We start from the raw sequence: 21,757 nt of genomic DNA on the forward strand, positions 1-21,757 counted from the left end.
ATAATAATGTAAAAATAAGTAAAAAATAAATATAATTTACAAAATTATAGATATAAACATTAAAACATATTTACAAAATTATAACTAATACATATAATTTTAAAATTTATTAAATATCTACATATAAATTAATATCAATGCTCCAAGGTTCACCAGTATCACGAGTCAATCTGCTGGTGGGTGCTGCCATGTGTTGGTGTGCCGCGTACACAAATAATAGCTCCACAGCTTTCTTCCCAGATCCCTAGGTCAAAGAAAGATGGCAGCACTCACGGGTTTCTTGGCAGTTTCCAACAAACGTTATTCAAGACAAACGCGTTTCGGGAAGCGTCCCTTCCTCAGTGTCATAAGGGAACGCGATGCAAGGCGCCATTTTTAAACATTGAAAACAGTGCAATGCCAATCGACAAAGGACTACACTCTGCACGATCATAGGCACCATCTTAGAGTGTGTTTTGATGCGCTTTAACCCCTTCTATGCTGGTGACGGAACCATTCCGTCATCAGTCACGGTTGAGCTGTGCTGATGACGGAATGGTTCCGTCACAACCACACCCAGTTAAGGAATGTGCAGCATCGGGGAGGAATCAAGGCAGCAGGCAAGGTGTTAAGCAAACATTGTTAATAGCCAAATACTTACAGTTCTACTTCGATCATGCTGTGTATCGGCATTAATGTCTCACCATAGAGAGACACGTGTCCCTTGCAACCATGGTGTTGCAATTACTGTTTATATGACTAAGATCACGAGTGCGCGTCCAGTGCATGTCTCTCTTCATGACCCAAATATATGAAGATTTCGTATCACTCATTAAGTTATTAAGTGGCACTTAGGCAGGAAAAGACCTGCTATAATTCTATCGCAGGGGTAAAAATGACTATTCCCACTCCAGTGGGTGCAGTAGTAGGGAAAGCGTTGGATAGCATGGGGGTAAAAACTTACTATTCCCACTCCAGAGGGTGCAACAGTAGGGAAAGCGTTGGATAGCGTTGGGGTAAAAATTACTATTCCTACTCCAGTGAGTGCAACAGTAGGGAAAGCGCTGGATAGAGTAGGGGTACAAATTACTATTCACACTCCAGTGAGTGCAACAGTAGAGAAAGCAATGGATAGCGTAGGGGTAAAAATTATTATTCCCACTCCAGAGAGAGCAACAGTAGGGAAAGCGCTGGTTAGCGTAAGGGTTAAATTAATATACTTATCAATTTTATATATTTTTATAATAAAAAATAACATATAAATAATTAATTTACATAACAATTATTAATAAATACCAACAAAATTCAAATTAATATTTACTTAAATAACAATAAATTAAATCCCACACTATTCCCCCTTTAACACACAACACACTACACATACAAAAAACACAAGTAATTGAAGTATCAATTAATCAATAACAATTAATAATAAATAATATAATTATGAATTATCTAATTAATAACTATTAATTACCAATTAATAATTAATCATACATTAATAACTAATTAACAATATATTATTTAACAATAATTAATCATTATTAATAAATTGAATCTAATTAATATAATTTAGAAATAAATAAAAAAATAACTACCAATTTATAAGTAATTAACAATGATTTAATAATAAATACCAATAAATAAAAACAATATCATTAATTAATTTAATTTAATTATTTCCCACCTATTCCCCTATAAACCCACAACCCACTACACATAAAAAATCACATAATTAATGTAATTATCAATTAATCAATTAATAAAAATTAATCACCAATTAATTTTCAATTAACAATACATTAATTACCAATAACAATAAATAATAATAAATAATACATTAATTATAATTAATATAATTAAATAATTAATAAAAATTAATGACCAATTATTAATTGACAATTAATTAATCATCAATACCAATTAATCAAAGCATATTAATTAATTAATCATAATTAAATACTTCCCCCCCAATTCCCCTATAAACCCACGACCCGCTCTGATATTAAAACGCAAAGTTTACTTTAGCAAAATTACCAATTTCTAAACGTTAATTTTAAAATTCCAATAAATACATTAAAAAACACTTAAAATACATATAAAATAAATACTAAAATACATAACACAACAAAAAAATCGATAATATTAACAACAATATTTTTGCTTACGATATTACTTACTTCGATATTACTTACTTTGATATTTAAAAATATTTGTATGTTTCAAGAAACGTGGTGCAAACTCCCTGAATACATGAATGGTTATTCTACCTTCTATGTTCCAGCTGTTTCATTGGGGAGAGGGCGCCCCTCTGGTGGGTTACACATTTGGGTAAAAATATCTCTGAACTGTAGTGTCACCTCTAACAAGCATGTTTCTAATGACATCTTGCACATCACTCTAAAGAACAGTGTAGGGGGGTCACAGTTATGAAATCTTCTGTATCTACGCTAGAGGTCTCCAGGGAGGGCTTGCTTCCCCAGTATTAGAACTAATGGATGAGGAGTTGTCCAACCTCCCGGCCAGATCCAAAATAATAGTCGGGGGAGACTTCAATTGCACGTTCGAACCGTTAGATATGGAAGAAGAATCAGGTCCCAATGTAGCGGAAGGAAGACCAATTATACCCCCCCTAGCTCTTAGCCCAATTAAGAAATGGTCACCTAGGGTCATTCAGTTGAATGCCTTGGTGTTAGACTACAATCTTTGGGCTCTTAATGGCCGCACAAACTCTGATCGTGAAGGAGCGATGACTTTTAATAGGTTGGGGTGCCCCTCTCGTATCGACTACATCCTTTTAGATGAATACTCCTGGCCTGATTTAATCGATATGGTGGTTAGGGAGTCTTCTTATAGCGACCACAACCCCTTATGTATGCAACTTAAGTGGGTAAGTGGCCGGAATCCCAGACAGGAAACAGAGATGATCACTAAAGAAGTTTTCCCTGTAAATAATAATCGGAAGCTAAAATGGAATGTGGTCAAATGCGATGAGGGGAAGCTACAAAATATCAATGACTTAGTATCTAAAGAAATTAGTAGTTTGACAGCTTTAGAGTCTGTCCCAGTTAACCTAGCCGAGCCTAGTTTGTCGGTCTCTTATAGTAATCTAATAGGTAAAGTGGGAGCCCACTTTCGTAAGAAGCAATCGGGAAAATCCCGCTCTAACGGTACCAAACCAAATAGTAACCCATGGTATACGAGTAATTGTAGAAGTAAAAGGGATGCAATTACTAAAGCAATACGTAGCAAGGACTCTGTGGCCGTCAGGTTAGCCAGGAAAAATTATGCGTGCAGTATAAAATCTGCTAAAAGGGAATGGGAGGAAGAGCATTGGCAACAGTTGAAAGAAGCAGCTCGTGGTAAAAATACTGTCGCCTTTTGGAAATTAATTAACGCTCAAGATAGAAAGGGAGCAGGTCCCATCATTTTAAATCATATTACGGATCAGGAATGGTATTCTCATTTTTTTAAACTTTATTGTGAGGAGAGTGTGGATAGCTTGATACTATTATCAGCTAATATCCCCGAAAGAACCCCTGGTGTGAATTTTATTTACAACACAGATCCATTTTCCCAGAGAGAAGTACTAGATGCTATCTCTAAATTATTGCCCGGGAAGGCCCCAGGCCAAGATGGTCTTCCAGGGGACTTGTTAAAGCACGAACCAAACGTGTGGGCTAAATACATATCAAGTCTGATGAATTTGATACAAGCTGGCCATCCTGTTCCCGACTCCTGGAAAGGGGCTGAGGTAATAACCATTTATAAAAAGGGCGATAGGGACGACCCTTCCAATTACAGACCGATAAGTCTGATAGACATTATTCAGAAGGTGGTTGGAAGGGTGATCATAAACCGTACAGAAGCATGGCTTGTGGATAAGGGTATTTTGTCCCATTTCCAGGCCGGGTTTAGAAGCAACATAGGTGCAATAGACCAGGTATTTAGATTCTGTGCAGTCTGTTGGAAGTCAGTGTTAATTACTAAGGGTAGTCTATACCTGGCTTTCATAGACTTGAAGACAGCATTTGATGTGATTCCACGGAATAAGATCTGGTCGGTCCTATCCGACATGGGTTTTCCTAGTTACCTTCTACAATTCATTATTAAACTCCATGAGGGGAATTATGCCAGGATCCGTTGGGGATCCCAGGGCCAATTGACAGAGAAGATCCCGGTAAATAGGGGAGTGAGGCAAGGGTGTGTGATGGCCCCAACCTTGTTCTCCCTCTTTATTAATGGGGTTGTAGCCCATTTGAGGGAGGATCCTGCTGATGCCCCCGTCCTTGTAGGAGAGAAAACACCCACTCTCCTCTTTGCCGACGATACTCTTCTCATGTCAAAATCCCCAATGGGGTTGCAAAAACTACTCGATCGTTTTTGCAGTTTCTGTACAGACAGGGGGTTGTCAATAAACACTTCCAAAACAAAGCTGATGGTGTTAACTAATAATAAGAAACATAGGAAGGTAAACCTCAGGCTGAATGACACCCCGCTGGAGGTGGTAGAGGAATTTGATTACCTTGGGGTAAGACTATGTAATAACCTGAGCTGGTCTGCCCACATCGCCAAAATGGTTTTAAATCTCAAAAGGGTTGCAGGAGTAATTCTTAAGAACCAGCGCCGATCTTTCAGTAGACCCATAGCCCCCACCCTGGCAATTTATGAAGGGAAAGCATTAGCAGCGGCAGTTTATGGTTCAGAACTTTGGGGGGCGGAAAATACAAAAGCCTTAGCTGTGGCCGAAAATAAGTTTATTAGAGATTTGGTCTCGCTACCCTTATCGTCCCCACTGAAACCCCTTTTTCTTGACATGGGCAAAAAATCGGTTGTTGATCTAGTGCAAATTCGCCCCTTGCTATTCTGGGTTCGTCTTAGAAGGACCCCAGAACTTTTTAACTATGCTCAGGTTTTGGATGAGCTGATCAGTTTGAACGTAGCAAACAAAATTAAATGGCTCAACAATTTAAAGAGGCTTGTAAAATCTATAGGTCTGGAGGAGAGTTGGATTTCGCAATTACCACCCCCAAAAGCAATTGTCAAAAAACTTTATTGGGATTGGGTTGTTGCTAAAGAACACAGGAATCCTAACTGGGGTCATCTAACTAGTACTTTCCTTGATCACAAGCCCCTTAGGAAGTTAGAGCCCTTCTTGGATTTTATCCAGGTCCCTCGCGACAGAACATTGTTTCTGAAACTCAGATATGGGATTCTACCCCTTAACACATTCAAAGTAGGTTGGAAGGGATACAGAGGAACAGAGTGCAAATGCCCAGGTTGTCCCTGTCCAAAAGAATCCTTGGTCCATTTCCTATTTGCATGTGTAGCCTACAAAATACCTAGAGGAAGGTGGTTGAAACCTGTCTGTAGGAACTTAGGGGTGAGGGATCATAGATTAGCTATGCGTATTTTTTTAACAGATGTCTCTTCAATGTACATGGTCTGTGGGGTGGCTAAATATGTAGCGAATGCTTGGCTCATTAGGTCAAAACTCGTACCCATTGTCTGAATTGTTTTATGTACAGTTTATTTGGATTTATTATGGTTATTGTATACGTACTTTTATGAAATTTTGTTTCGAATAAAGTATTTCTAATCAGATATTTAAAAAATCGATATTACTAACCTTGGAGTCGATATTCTGGTCAGCGACATTCTTGACTTTGATATTCTGTCCCTATGATATTAAAAACCCGATATTAATGTAGGTCGATATTTTAAATTTGATATTTTGACCGTCCACCGAAAAAAAAAAAGAATTAAAGCAGACAATAGTCACAATGGCATACTATTTTTTTTTTAATGGGATGAACAAGGTGATACCCTTCGGGAAACGTCTATTCCAAAAAATCAGACACTGCTATCCCTAACCAACAATTTAAAATCTGAAGCTCAGATAGAAATGCAAAAATTGTCACAAATTTCTTCTGCAAGAAGATGCACAAAATTCACAAGGTCCTCTTTGGAAAATCTCATGCTTCACAAACCTACTGCAAAATATTCACTCCTAAAATGTAATCTTTCAAAGAACTAAATTCACAATTCCTGCTTCAAATCAAACCCTCCACCAAACCTGATAACAAGTCTATAGCTGCAACCCTAATCAAATCTTGTGCCCGGTGTAGTAGTCTTTAAAAGCTCTTCATGCATTCCTTTCTACCCCAATAAATGGAATCCCAGTCCATAGCCAAGCTTCATGATTGAAGGGGTCAGCTCGCCTGTGGGAAAGGCTAGCATGTGCTGGCTATTCATCTTTAGCAGGGACCCAAGAGCTTGCAGGAAAGAAGCTGTGAATCTGGGTGCAGGGAGAAGCTGGTGTTGAAGAGCTGCTGACTCTCTTTGGTTCCATTACTTGTGGCCCTCTCAGGTCAGTTGGACTCTCAGAGGGTTCTTGAGGTGGCGATGCACAAATGGATCATTTTAGATGTATCTGACAGCCCTCAAACGGGCGTTCACCAGCCTATCTCTAAGACTTTGAAATCATCAACCTGAAAATATCAAAGTCAATTGTAACCTCCCATCCTTCAGAAAATACCACAGCATATCTCTTCAGAGTCCAGCTTTAAGAATGATTTGTACTCCAATTGTTTGTTTATTGTTCCCTCTTACATCTTCTGCATGAAATCATCGACTTCATAATCTCAGTACACCAACACCTGTTTTAAGACAAGAACTCTTTACCTAATTCTTCAGTGTTCACTTTAGATAAATACATGTTTTATTCTGCTATTTGTCTTCTCCCTCTTTCCTGTGTTGTGATTACCTGTAAGTGGTCCAATGCACATGGCTCTCTTCATAGGTTATTTTATCAAATAAATTAAAATAAATAAATAATAAAAACATACATCCATGCAGACATAAGCAAAGGTAAAATAAACATAATAAATCATAAATCAACAGTGTCTAGAAACCGGGGTTCAAAAACAGCACCAGAGCAAACTACATGCACTCTGGTATAGTATAATTGATGTCTTTTGCTCCTTGAGTCCTAGGCATTCTAGGAACAAAAAGTAGTAGAACAATGAAGATCGATTGAAATATCCCTCACAGTAACTGAGGAACAGAAGGGATGCAGTAGGTAGGACAATGTCTTGGTGAAGGAGAAAATCAAACTGAATCTATGACAACAAATCCAAAGAGGTACACAGAACAATATCCTCTAGGAGGAACCTCTTAACATAAAAGGAAGAAAGAATGGACCCATTTCCCCCCAGTTTTTGGGCTTAAACCTTAGGAGAGGTCTCCCCTGTGGGATTTAAGAAAGTATCTTAGAAGGCCCAATGACAAGTGGGATGTTGTGAGATGAACGCACCAGGATCGGAGCCAAAGCAAAGCAACACAAAATGCAGAAAGCAAACATTGTCACATGATCTATATATTCTATGAAGAAGGACAAATTGATCTGAAAGCTGACAGTTGGCAAGATAAAGGTAAAACTCACAGTCCTAAATGAAAGCATCTTGGAGCAACTGAAGTAACTTCGTAGATCACAGGAGAGGTGAGGAGGTGAGGAGGTGACAGCATAGGGAAGAACACCACCTGAGAAAAATACCCTCGCTATATAGGCTTTAGCCACCCAATTTTAATCACAAGTGAGTTCGTTTTGGGTAACGTTATGTAGCCACCAGCGTACCGGCAATAATGGGAGAATAAAGTTCCATAACATCAACACGAGCATATAAGGGCAAATTACTGTAATAATGAGTCCCACCTCTAAAGGGCTTTCAGTACAGGATGATTAGATACATCTTATCAATACATGAATGGCAGAGATAATGTTAACTCATTATTAGTAAATATCAATGATATAATGTGGATGCTTTTGGAATGCTATAATATTGTGGATATTGCAATACCGTATGTTTAGCGATATCATTGTTTGATTTTCAGATGGTTTCCCTGATGAAGGTGGTTTAATCACCGAAATGCATTGGATGGAATATATTCTGTATCAAATGAACAATAGTGTGAACTGAACACGTAACTCAAGAGAAATGAAATAAAACAGAACATATGTAACTGACAAGGAGTGAAACATTATTTATATACATAAAATACGCTGAATTTTTCAGCAATCATCCTGTGCCCAGGGTGACAGTTGTACGGGATATATAATTTCCTCATGACAATAAAAGTCATAAAGTCCCCAGCCAAAGTCCTAAGGAATTCTACCCTAAACCAGGTCCATCCTTTATAAGATTGACCTGAAAAACACATTTACCCCATATGGTTGATGATTGGCTGGAGGTCGCTGTAGGAGAGTAGGGTCTGCAATCCTATGATCACCCAGATTTTTTGCTTTTGTTTCACTGGTTTACGACTTTCTCTGGCTGTGGGCCTGCCAATCAGACCCACAGCCTGGCTGTTCTCTTTCTAAATTACGACATGTACCCTAGGTGTATTTACCAATTGGTACTGGGCCACCTTATCAGACCCTGTAACTCAGGGCATAGGTGTACCCAGGGCTGCCAGGGGCTGCAGCATGTATTATGCCACCCCTGGCTGGCCTCCTAAATTTGACACAACTGGCTGCATGACAGCTGGGGCAAAGTCGTGTAATCACTCTTTGCTGTAGGTGTAGTATACCTATACCTAACCCTAAAATGGACACACAGATTCCTATCAGTCACTCCTATGGCAGGCCTTGACAATCCTGAAGGCAGAGTGCTTGGAATCGTGTGAGATGGTGCTCTGGCATGAGCTGAGCCTGTCTGCAGCTTGCGGAACCAAGTCCTAATAGCTGTTCCATGATATCGCATACCATATACTCTTAAGTGCATTATAATCCTCGCGGTTAAATGCTAACTTTGGTATTGCTTTATCAAAACATGTCGAGTAAGGTGTCATACGAATTGGAATACTAACCCCTCGCCAATTCTGGCGACGGGGTTACCATTCCACCCTTCTAGAGGGACACGACATGTATGTAACTGTGAACCCCGGTTAAAGTTAACTGAAGCCTCAGCTCCACAAAATGGATGCTGCCACCACAGACACGAGTCTGACCTCCTGCTGCTGGGAGTCCTTCCAGCGAGGGAGGCCTGGACAAAGGGTTTCCTGTCCGGGGCGGTGCTAGCACCGTCCCAGACATGGTTTTGTGTATCCTGGGTAGGCAGGGCTTTACAGGAAGGTGACTGCTGAGTGGCACCCCGGTGCTCACTACGCATAGGCCGGTCTGAACCAGTTCCAGGGGCACACCAGCCCCTGGCCTGGGGAAGTCCGGCATGGCTGAGGGGTGTAACCACCCCCCACCTAGTCCCACCCATAGGCAGGACCTAGTCACCGGGTCAGCCCCCTTTTTTAGTATAAAGATGGGAGCGGGCCCCCTGTTCAAATTAGATCATCTTTGGAATCAAGACACGACTTTCTGCGAAAGGACTTCACGATTTCTTCATCAAGATTCTCCCTTGTGACTAAGGAGTAGTCACCCTGCATCAAGCGGGCACCATCCTAAAGAACACTGCGGTCTGCTGCAAGTCCTTCATCACGAATCCGACGACCCAGCTTGACGAGACCCGGCTTCCCTGGCACCTCTGACCTCTACTCACCTCTACAGCCAAGCTGAGAACCGTGAGTGTGACGAGACCTCGAGGGACCGACGATCGCCAAGACTGCACGACATCTTTACTGCAAGCCCACTGTGTCCTCCACGGGTGAGTGCTTTGGGGTCCGAGAAGCCCCGACCCTGCGCAGCTCCAGCGCCCAGGGTCAGCCTCCCTGCATCTCCACGATCTGCGTGGGGCCCTTCTGCTGTTTGCTGTGCACCGCGTTGTTTGGCTACTAGCCGGCTGGCTTGTGGCCTTCTGAACGACGCCCGACGACATCACTGCTGCTGGTCTGGTTGCTCCAGACTGGCCCTTGCTTCCTTCTTCAAGAGAGGCACCCCGGACCCTCCTGGTCCACTCCAGACGCCATTTTAGGTCCACCGCGTGGGCTTGAATTTGCCAAGGCTTTGTTGCCCAATCCTGGGTCCAGCGACGCCGACAGCTTCTATCTTCGTGGGACAGCTCGATCCTCCTTCCTGGTCGCCGACAACGCCTCCTGGTCCGTGAGATCTCCGAGCCCAGCGTCACCCACACGCCTTGTCGAGGTGGCTACCATCCGGTGCCCTCCTGGTGCCCATTGACTACTGGCTAGTAGTCTCGAACTTGGTCCCCTCTGCTTTCAGGTGTCATCTTCCATCGATCCAGGCTTGGATCCACCGAACTTTCTTCACTGGTCGCCTGCCAGCAACTTCTTTCTTCCAGGCTCCTGGTCCGTCAACGAGGATTCCCGACGTCCTTTGAGTCCTATGCAGCTGCAGCCCCTGGGCTAGGTAACTTCGGCATTTCGGTGCCCCAGCATAGCCTCAGTATCCAAGGGTCAGAATCTACTTTCGTTTTCTCCCTACCAGGTCGGGTTCGCCCGAGAACACTAACTTTGCAATTTCTAGCTACCATAGACTTTGTCCCGCATCTCGCGTGAGAGTGCACACACTGCACCCGAGTCCCCTGGGTCTCCTAGAAGTAATCTAACGATTCTATAGTCAAGTCCTAGCGATTCCAAAGGCTATTAGTACTGTACTTACCTGCTAGTAATTTCGCATTCCACTTTTCAAGTATATGGTTTTCCGTGGCCCTCGGGCATTTGTATATACTGTGCTAACTTAAGTATTTTTGTAAGAGTTTTGGTTTGTGCTTAGTACCCTGTCCTCATAAAGAGTACAGGGCTGTTGTGATCTTTAATAAATAACTGTTTATTTTCATAACACTTGTGTGGTGTCCTTTCACTTGGTGTTCAAGGGGTATATGTGGTATAACAGCTGGCTTAACACGCCCTCTCGAGTCTTTAGCCTTAGACTGCTCGTATCCACGCTACTAGGATAGCTGGTCTATAAGGTTGACTTACAACCAATCATCAATAAGGGTTGCTGGACTGATACATAGTGTTCACTAGAATAGTGAGCACTGCATATCAGGCCACCTTCTCACATTGGTGGGCAGCGGTTGGGATTTGAGCTTGCTGTTGTTTTACCACACGTATCCTAAGAATATCTTGTTGAAAGATCACATAAGTACTGTTAGTACATATAACTAAGCTTAGAATACTCTGAGTTCTACTGAACCAGCTGTTGCAGCTCCTCAAGGCTTAGCACACCTTGGCTGCAACTCTTAGCAAGGGATCAGTAGATAAACACATAGTGTAGGTAGGTGCATCACTTACACCACACTAGAAACAGTATGTCGGACAAAGGAGGAAACTCTGAGTCTCCCCTTGTGTCAGTTGACCCTCCACAGGTCATCCCTTCAAGATATACTGTGCTTAGCTTCCAGGAGTTACGACAAATATGTACCTCTAGGAAGATTAAGCAAGGGGCTAACCCCACAACTTCCTTTCTGATTGGTCTCTTGGAGACTTATGATGCCAGGAGGGCTGGTAACCCAGACCCTTCTAATCCAGAAGGAGGCATGCCTCCCCTTGAGGGAACCAGAGGAGACCCTGACCTCATCCACCTCTCAACTGAGAACGAAGATGTAGAGGATGATGAGAATGAGGATCCCTCTGGAGATGAGGCAGACAAGGGACAGGTAGATGTCGGTAGACTAACCAGGTCCAACTTAAGCAAACATGACAGTGGTACTGGGGGACTCCTGGGGCCACTATCAGGTCAGCTTAACATTGGGAATGGACGAGCTAGGTCTCTGTCAAGAGGCTCTAACAGATCCCTTCAAACCAATAGCTCTCACAACTCTTCTCAAAGAGGGATGACATCCCCTCAGAGGAGAGTGTATGAAGCTAAAGAAAGGGCAGCCAATCTGAGGATTGAAAGGGAAGAACTTGCCCTGGCCAAAGAGAGGCTTGCCTTTGCTAGAGAGCAACAGTTAAGTGGGGTAGTCCCCACTGGTGGCAGCATTGTACCTAGCAATAGGGAAAGGAGTTTTGACACAAAACACCTTGGTAAGATAGTGCCCCCCTTTAAACAAGGGGATGACATCCACAAATGGATTACTGCTTTGGAGAGGGCCTGCACTGTGCAAGGTGTTCCCCAGAGTCAGTGGGCAGCTATCTTGTGGCTCTCCTTTGAAGGTAAAGGTAGAGACAAGCTCCTCACCACAAGGGTAGAGGAGGCTAACAATTACCAAGTCTTGAAGAATACACTGGTTGAAGGGTTTGGCCTAACCACTGAGCAGTACAGGGTGCTGTTCAGGGATACCCAGAAAACTCAGTCTCAAGATTGGTCTGACTTTGTAGATTGTGCCACTAAGGCTTTTGAGGGCTGGTTGCTGGGCAGTAAGGTTACTGATTATAAAGGATTGTATAATTTGATGATGAGAGAACAAATTTTAAACAATTGTCAGAACCAGTTGTTGCATCAGCATCTTGTTGACTCAGATCTGACCTCTCCCCAAGAATTGGGAAAGAAGGCAGACAGATGGGTTAGAACAAGAGTTAAACAGAACCAGGGCCAGAATCAAGGTGGTCAGAAGAAAGCAGACCAGAAGGGTAAAGATTCTAAGGGGGAACAAAATGACCAGAAGTCTTCGACAGGTCCCCAACAACCCAAAGAGGGTGGGGGTCAGGCTCCCCAAAAGAAGAAAGAAGGCCAATCTAAAAGGTGGTGCCAATACTGCAAAAGTAAAACTCACTGGTTTAGTGAGTGCACCAAGAAAGGAGGAGGGCAGACTCCTGCCACTGCAGCCCCTAAGGCACCTGTGCCCCCTAGTACAGCCAGCAGTGGTAGTGCACCTCCCAAGGGTTTAGTAGGGTTAACCCTGGGTTCTGAGGGGTGTGACAACTTAGTTGGTACACTCACTCAGGCTGTCCTTGTCAGTACAGGGGATATGGATATGTCCCCTGACATAAGTCCCAATAGTTTGGGCAAATACAGACAGACACCTTTCATAAATGGAAAAATGGCTCAGGCCTATAGGGACACTTGTGCCAGTGTCACCATGGTGACACCTAACTTTGTGGACCCTGGACAGATCATGCCAGGTACAGATTTCCTGGTGACCAATGCAAGCAATGTCACTACCAGTCACAGTATGGCAATTGTAGCTTTCTCCTGGGGAGGGGTAACTGGCCAAAAGAAGGTTGTAGTTAGTTCAGACCTCCCAGTGGATTGTTTGTTGGGCAATGATTTGGAGTCATCACAATGGTCAGAAGTGGAGCAGAGGACTCACATGGAAATGTTAGGCTTGCCAGCACATGTGTTTGCTGTGACCAGGTCACAGGTCAGGAAATGCCCCACTGAACAGGTGCTGGATCCTGGAACAATGGACCAGACACCTTCCAAGAAAAAGAGCAGCAGGGTTAAGGCTGTGCCTTCCCCCTTGCCCCAGGTTGAGGATCAAGTCTCAGAGGAGGCTGACCTACAGGAATTGAGGGAAACTGAGCCCAGAGAGTTTGAACTTGATCAAGTTGAATTCTTGGGTTCAGTGGGACCCTCAAGGGAAGACCTGGGGAAGGACCAGTTAAGCTGCCCTTCTCTTGAACCCCTCAGACAGCAGGCTGCTGTTGAGGCTGCTGGGAACGCCACAGGTACCCACAAGGTATACTGGGAAGATGGACTCCTGTACACTGAGTCAAGAGACCCCAAGCCTGGCATGACCAGGAGGCTGGTTGTACCCTTGTCTCAGAGAGGTTTCCTACTTACCTTGGCCCATGAGATTCCCTTAGCAGGTCACTTAGGCCAGACAAAGACTTGGGACAGGCTTGTCTCACACTTTCACTGGCCTCACATGAATGAGGATACCAAGGAGTTTTGTCGCTCCTGTGTCACTTGCCAAGCCAGTGGTAAGTCAGGTGGCACAACAAAGGCCCCGCTTATACCAATGCCTGTGGTGGGGGTGCCCTTTGAAAGAGTGGGGATTGACATTGTTGGTCCAATGAAACCCCAGACAGCATCAGGGCACAAGTTTATACTGGTGGTAGTGGATCATGCCACCAGGTATCCTGAAGCTATTCCACTTAGGACCACCACAGCACCTGTGGTGGCAATGGCCCTAGTTGGAGTGTTCGCCAGAGTGGGCTTCCCTAAGGAGGTTGTCTCTGACAGAGGTGCAAACTTCATGTCAAGCTACTTAACTGCTATGTGGAAGGAGTGTGGTGTCAATTACAAATTCACTACACCCTATCATCCACAATGCAATGGGCTTGTTGAAAGGTTCAACAGGACCCTAAAAGGGATGATTCATGGACTACCTGAAAAGCTCAGGCGTAGATGGGATGTCCTGATTCCCTGCCTTCTGTTTGCTTACAGAGAGGTCCCACAAAAGGGGGTTGGCTACAGCCCTTTTGAACTTTTGTATGGGCATCCTGTGAGAGGCCCCCTGTGTTTGGTGAAGGAAGGATGGGAGAGACCTCTCAAAAAGCCTGCAACCAGCATAGTGGACTATGTACTTGGTCTCCGCTCCAGGATGGCTGAGTACATGGAGAAGGCATCAGAAAACCTTAAGGCCAGTCAAGAACTTCAAAAAGCTTGGCATGACCAAAAGGCTGTCCTGACTGTTTATCAGCCTGGACAGAAGGTGTGGGTGTTGGAGCCAGTGGCCCCAGCAGCACTCAAAGACAAATGGTCTGGGCCCCACACAATTCTTGAGCAAAAGGGAGAGGTCACCTACCTGGTGGACCTTGGAACTCCCAGGAGCCCCCACAGGGTGCTCCATGTCAACAGGCTCAAAGCATATGTCGACAGGAAGGACATGAGTTTGCTCATGGCCATAGATGAGGGACAGGAGGAAGAGAGTGACCCTCTCCCAGACCTGCTCACTCAGAATCCTGATGATGGGTCAGTAGATGGTGTTGTCTTTTGTGGCAGCCTCTCTGAGCATCAACAGAAAGACTGTAAACAGGTTCTTCAGTCTTTCAGACATATGTTTTCTCTGACACCCAGTCAGACCACGTGGTGCACCCATGAGGTTGACACTGGTGACAGCCTACCTGTCAAGAGTAAAATCTACAGGCAGCCTGATCATGTTAGAGACTGCATAAAAACTGAAGTGCAGAAAATGTTGGAGTTGGGAGTCATTGAACCCTCAGATAGCCCTTGGGCTAGTCCAGTAGTTCTAGTGCCAAAGCCTCACACCCAGGGTGGTAAGAGAGAGATGAGGTTTTGCGTAGACTACAGGGGTCTCAATGCAGTCACTAAGACTGATGCCCACCCAATACCAAGGGCAGATGAGCTGATAGATAGATTGGCTTCTGCCAACTACTTAAGCACATTTGACTTAACAGCTGGGTATTGGCAAATCAGGTTAGCTGAGGATGCCAAGCCCAAGACAGCATTTTCAACCCCTGGTGGGCATTATCAATTTGTGGTAATGCCCTTTGGTCTGAAAAATGCACCTGCCACCTTCCAAAGGTTGGTGAATCAAGTCCTTACTGGGCTGGATGACTTCTGTGCAGCATATCTAGATGATATTGCTGTCTTTAGCTCCACCTGGGAGGATCACCTGGTCCACCTGAGGAAAGTGTTAGAGGCTCTGCAAGCAGCAGGCCTCACTATCAAGGCCACCAAGTGCCAGATAGGGCAGACACAGGTTGTATACCTGGGCCACCTTGTAGGTGGAGGCCAGGTTCAGCCACTGGAGAGCAAAATACAGTCAATCAGGGACTGGGCTCCTCCAACCACCCAGACTCAGGTTCGAGCTTTCTTGGGCCTGACTGGTTACTACAGAAAGTTTGTCAGGAACTATGGTTCCATTGTGACACCATTACATGAACTGACAAGTAAGAAAATGCCAAAAAAGGTTCAGTGGACAGCAGGCTGTCAAAAAGCATTCGATGACCTAAAGCAGGCCATGTGCACAGCACCTATCCTTAAGAGTCCAGACTACTCCAAACCATTCATTGTCCAAACAGATGCTTCTGAGTTGGGTGTGGGAGCTGTTCTTTCTCAACTGAATTTTGATGGTCAAGACCAGCCCATTGCTTTTATAAGCAGAAGGCTGACCCCCAGAGAGAAGAATTGGTCAGCTATTGAGAGGGAGGCCTTTGCTGTGGTTTGGGCCCTGAAGAAGCTGAGGCCATACTTGTTTGGCACTCACTTCAAGATTCAGACCGACCATAAGCCCCTCTTGTGGCTAAATCAGATGAAGGGTGAAAACCCCAAACTGCTTAGGTGGTCCATTTCCCTACAGGGGATGGACTTTACAGTGGAACATAGACCTGGTACTGATCATGGCAATGCCGATGGGCTCTCCAGATATTGCCACTTAGAACAAGAAGACTCACCTGGTCAAGGTTAGCTTATTGTCCCAAAGTTTGGGGGGGTCATGTAGGAGAGTAGGGTCTGCAATCCTATGATCACCCAGATTTTTTGCTTTTGTTTCACTGGTTTACGACTTTCTCTGGCTGTGGGCCTGCCAATCAGACCCACAGCCTGGCTGTTCTCTTTCTAAATTACGACATGTACCCTAGGTGTATTTACCAATTGGTACTGGGCCACCTTATCAGACCCTGTAATTCAGGGCATAGGTGTACCCAGGGCTGCCAGGGGCTGCAGCATGTATTATGCCACCCCTGGCTGGCCTCCTAAATTTGACACAACTGGCTGCATGACAGCTGGGGCAAAGTCGTGTAATCACTCTTTGCTGTAGGTGTAGTATACCTATAGCTAACCCTAAAATGGACACACAGATTCCTATCAGTCACTCCTATGGCAGGCCTTGACAATCCTGAAGGCAGAGTGCTTGGAATCGTGTGAGATGGTGCTCTGGCATGAGCTGAGCCTGTCTGCAGCTTGCGGAACCAAGTCCTAATAGCTGTTCCATGATATCGCATACCATATACTCTTAAGTGCATTATAATCCTCGTGGTTAAATGCTAACTTTGGTATTGCTTTATCAAAACATGTCGAGTAAGGTGTCATACGAATTGGAATACTAACCCCTCGCCAATTCTGGCGACGGGGTTAGCATTCCACCCTTCTAGAGGGACACGACATGTATGTAACTGTGAACCCCGGTTAAAGTTAACTGAAGCCTCAGCTCCACAAAATGGATGCTGCCACCACAGACACGAGTCTGACCTCCTGCTGCTGGGAGTCCTTCCAGCGAGGGAGGCCTGGACAAAGGGTTTCCTGTCCGGGGCGGTGCTAGCACCGTCCCAGACATGGTTTTGTGTATCCTGGGTAGGCAGGGCTTTACAGGAAGGTGACTGCTGAGTGGCACCCCGGTGCTCACTACGCATAGGCCGGTCTGAACCAGTTCCAGGGGCACACCAGCCCCTGGCCTGGGGAAGTCCGGCATGGCTGAGGGGTGTAACCACCCCCCACCTAGTCCCACCCATAGGCAGGACCTAGTCACCGGGTCAGCCCCCTTTTTTAGTATAAAGATGGGAGCGGGCCCCCTGTTCAAATTAGATCATCTTTGGAATCAAGACACGACTTTCTGCGAAAGGACTTCACGATTTCTTCATCAAGATTCTCCCTTGTGACTAAGGAGTAGTCACCCTGCATCAAGCGGGCACCATCCTAAAGAACACTGCGGTCTGCTGCAAGTCCTTCATCACGAATCCGACGACCCAGCTCGACGAGACCCGGCTTCCCTGGCACCTCTGACCTCTACTCACCTCTACAGCCAAGCTGAGAACCGTGAGTGCGACGAGACCTCGAGGGACCGACGATCGCCAAGACTGCACGACATCTTTACTGCAAGCCCACCGTGTCCTCCACGGGTGAGTGCTTTGGGGTCCGAGAAGCCCCGACCCTGCGCAGCTCCAGCACCCAGGGTCAGCCTCCCTGCATCTCCACGATCTGCGTGGGGCCCTTCTGCTGTTTGCTGTGCACCGCGTTGTTTGGCTACTAGCCGGCTGGCTTGTGGCCTTCTGAATGACGCCCGACGACATCACTGCTGCTGGTCTGGTTGCTCCAGACTGGCCCTTGCTTCCTTCTTCAAGAGAGGCACCCCGGACCCTCCTGGTCCACTCCAGACGCCATTTTAGGTCCACCGCGTGGGCTTGAATTTGCCAAGGCTTTGTTGCCTAATCCTGGGTCCAGCGACGCCGACAGCTTCTATCTTCGTGGGACAGCTCGATCCTCCTTCCTGGTCGCCGACAACGCCTCCTGGTCCGTGAGATCTCCGAGCCCAGCGTCACCCACACGCCTTGTCGAGGTGGCTACCATCCGGTGCCCTCCTGGTGCCCATTGACTACTGGCTAGTAGTCTCGAACTTGGTCCCCTCTGCTTTCAGGTGTCATCTTCCATCGATCCAGGCTTGGATCCACCGAACTTTCTTCACTGGTCGCCTGCCAGCAACTTCTTTCTTCCAGGCTCCTGGTCCATCAACGAGGATTCCCGACTTCCTTTGAGTCCTATGCAGCTGCAGCCCCTGGGCTAGGTAACTTCGGCATTTCGGTGCCCCAGCATAGCCTCAGTATCCAAGGGTCAGAATCTACTTTCGTTTTCTCCCTACCAGGTCGGGTTCGCCCGAGAACACTAACTTTGCAATTTCTAGCTACCATAGACTTTGTCCCGCATCTCGCGTGAGAGTGCACACACTGCACCCGAGTCCCCTGGGTCTCCTAGAAGTAATCTAACGATTCTATAGTCAAGTCCTAGCGATTCCAAAGGCTATTAGTACTGTACTTACCTGCTAGTAATTTCGCATTCCACTTTTCAAGTATATGGTTTTCCGTGCCCCTCGGGCATTTGTATATACTGTGCTAACTTAAGTATTTTTGTAAGAGTTTTGGCTTGTGCTTAGTACCCTGTCCTCATAAAGAGTACAGGGCTGTTGTGATCTTTAATAAATAACTGTTTATTTTCATAACACTTGTGTGGTGTCCTTTCACTTGGTGTTCAAGGGGTATATGTGGTATAACAGCTGGCTTAACACGCCCTCTCGAGTCTTTAGCCTTAGACTGCTCGTATCCACGCTACTAGGATAGCTGGTCTATAAGGTTGACTTACAACCAATCATCAATAAGGGTTGCTGGACTGATACATAGTGTTCACTAGAATAGTGAGCACTGCATATCAGGCCACCTTCTCACAGTCGCTAAATGGCTAGAAGATGAGATACAAAATCAAGCTAGAAGATGAGATACAAAATCAAGCTCTCCAAGGTCCCTGTTTCACGTCTGGAACTGGAACAATAACCCCCTCCCTGTGTAACAAATCTTGAGTACCCTTAAGAAGGGCATTGAGCTTCAAGGTGCACTTTGGGTAAGGAGTTAGACAAAACAATAAAGGGTGCTTCAGCAAAAACTGGATAGAACCACCTTTTTCATGGCACCTTGCTCCTAGGAGCTGTTGAAAACTGCAATTGGTCCACTACGACAGGGCGAGGGAATAGAAAGGGAGAAACCAAAGCCCAAAAATACTCAGGAATAGTCATTGTGTGATGATGAGGTGGGTAAATCCGCAGAATGAGCATCCTAAGCCACACACCCTTTCCCTGTCTCTGAAAACATAGGTCCTAGGCAAGACTGGTCAAAGAGGCAGATACTTAAGAGCGGACATCACTATGCTTATGGGCAGCCTGAGATGAATTGGAATTGTCAGTTTAAATCCTTTGCAGCCTGTTTTAAAAAAATTCTCCGAGCATGGACCACTCAACAGTGATCACAGAAATAGAAGTAGAAGCTGACTCTAGATAAGAGAGTTTAGGACATTTACAACAATGACTGACACTAAAATAATCTGTTTCATGATGGCAATACAGTTCTTTTCTTCATGAAGAATCGGTGGAGGTGGCTAAAAAGTAGCAGCATCATGGTTGATCTTCAGGAAATAATCAAAAATGTGGTCACAGCATCAGATAAGCACACCACATCTGTGAGAGGATAAAGAGAGGACAGTCCATCATATTAACAACTGTGAATCCCCAATCAACATCCTAGAAGGGTACATCTTTACCGAGCAGCAATGCTAAAAGCTTTCGCAGGCTTCATTCCTGTATGAGTATTTTGTGGATCTCTTTTTGGAATCCCTAATGGGAAGGAAGTTCCATATTCACAATGGAGTTGTGGTATCAATTCATTTTATTCTGCCCAAAGTTCTCCAATGTAGATAGAAGAGACAGAACTGGATATTCCAGAGCTTTCTCTCAGATGCACCATCACCTCATCAAGTATATCCTGTTAAAACTGTATGCCTGTGTTCATTTCACCCAGTCCTATTTGATCTTCATAACCAGGTACCCACTGCTTCTCTTCCTTCTTATGTACTGGATTCATGCCTATTGTTATTTCATGCCTTTATCATCTGTGTCTGTAAAGGCCACATTATTGCATCCCCTGGGCAACTGTAAGATGTTGGAGATTGAATCTGTTTCTTCTCTATACTGCTTTCATTATAAAATCAATAAAATGTATTCAACACTAAAACAAATATATTTCTCGGCCTGTGATTCAATGGAAAGTTTGTCATCGGTGGGCATCGCCATGAGGGTGTCATCCTCATCCCATGTGCACTGATCGAAGTCAGGAACACATTCCACAAGTAGGCATCTTGGTAAAAGTTGGAGCAGGCTAGGAAAATGCTTATAAAACAAGCATTGGCATAGCTAATAGGTCTCGCCTTTGGGACATTATAAGTGTTTAGCCATGCAACAGTTCATGTTGCACCAAGGACCTTGTGCTGCATAATTAAATACTTATAAGGTCTGCGGCGTCTAGAGGAAGCTGGGGTCACCGGTATCGCGCTCCAGTGGTTCCGGTCGTTCTTAACCAACCGGGCCTTTAGCGTGACCGTCCCACCTTACCAGTCCAAATTCCATCCGTTGAACCTGGGGGTCCCCCAAGGCTCCTCGCTGAGTCCTACACTGTTTAATCTGTATGTTAGGCCGCTAGCTGAGGTAGTCAGGCAATGGGGTATGACGATGGTGTCATACGCCGATGACACCCAGCTAGCGGTCACGATCAGCGGGGATGCCGAAGTCGATGCCCCCAGGTTTCAACAAGGACTGCGGGCGGTCGCCAGCTGGATGACGTCTAATTGTCTCCAGCTGAACGCTAGTAAGACCGAGGTCATGGTTTTTGGCAGACAGCCGGATCAGTGGGGGGAGAGTTGGTGGCCTGGGGATCTGGGTCCTGTTCCCATCCCAGTCGCCGAGCTTAAGAACCTCGGGGTCTGGCTGGACCCTGCCCTTTCTTTTGTGTGCCATACCAAACGCACGGCAGCATGCTGCTTTGGCATCCTGCGCGGACTTCGTCCTGTGCTTAAGTTCTTCGATGCCCCCACCAGGCAACTCATGATCCAAGCCACTGTCATCTCCAGGCTGGATTATGCGAGTTCCTTGCTGGTTGGTCTGAATCAGGCAGAGATCGGGCGCCTACAAAGGATTCAGAACGCCGCAGCCAGAGCGGTGGTAGGCCTCCCAAGATTCTGTCCTACCTCCAGTACTCTGCGGTCACTGCACTGGCTTCCGGTGGCCCAGCGGATCCAGTTTAAGGTCCTCTGTGTCGCCTATAAAATTTTGAAGGGGTCCCCAGCAACGATCCTTATGGCCCTCCTTGCGAATTACACCCCAGCGCGACTCCTAAGATCTGCGGACTTAGAACTGGCTGTTGTGCCGCGCTTCAAGCGGAGTAGAGCTGGAGGACGCTCGTTCAGAGTGCGCGCGGCGGTCCTGTGGAACTCCCTGCCCCCGGCAATTCGCGCTATGAGAGATTTGCTTTCCTTTCGCCGCGCGGTGAAAACTTTTTTATTCCCTTAGTTGTTTTATATGTGTGTCTTTTGGTTTAGTTGTGTTGTGCAGCTGCCTTGTCGGGCGCCAGGACGCTCCTTAGCTGGAGCATCTGTGCGCCAAATAAAAACGCATAACATAACATAACATAACAAAAGGCGAGA

This window comes from Lissotriton vulgaris, chromosome 3_1, assembly GCF_964263255.1.
Source record: "Lissotriton vulgaris chromosome 3_1, aLisVul1.2, whole genome shotgun sequence".
Taxonomy (NCBI): Eukaryota; Metazoa; Chordata; class Amphibia; order Caudata; family Salamandridae; genus Lissotriton; species Lissotriton vulgaris.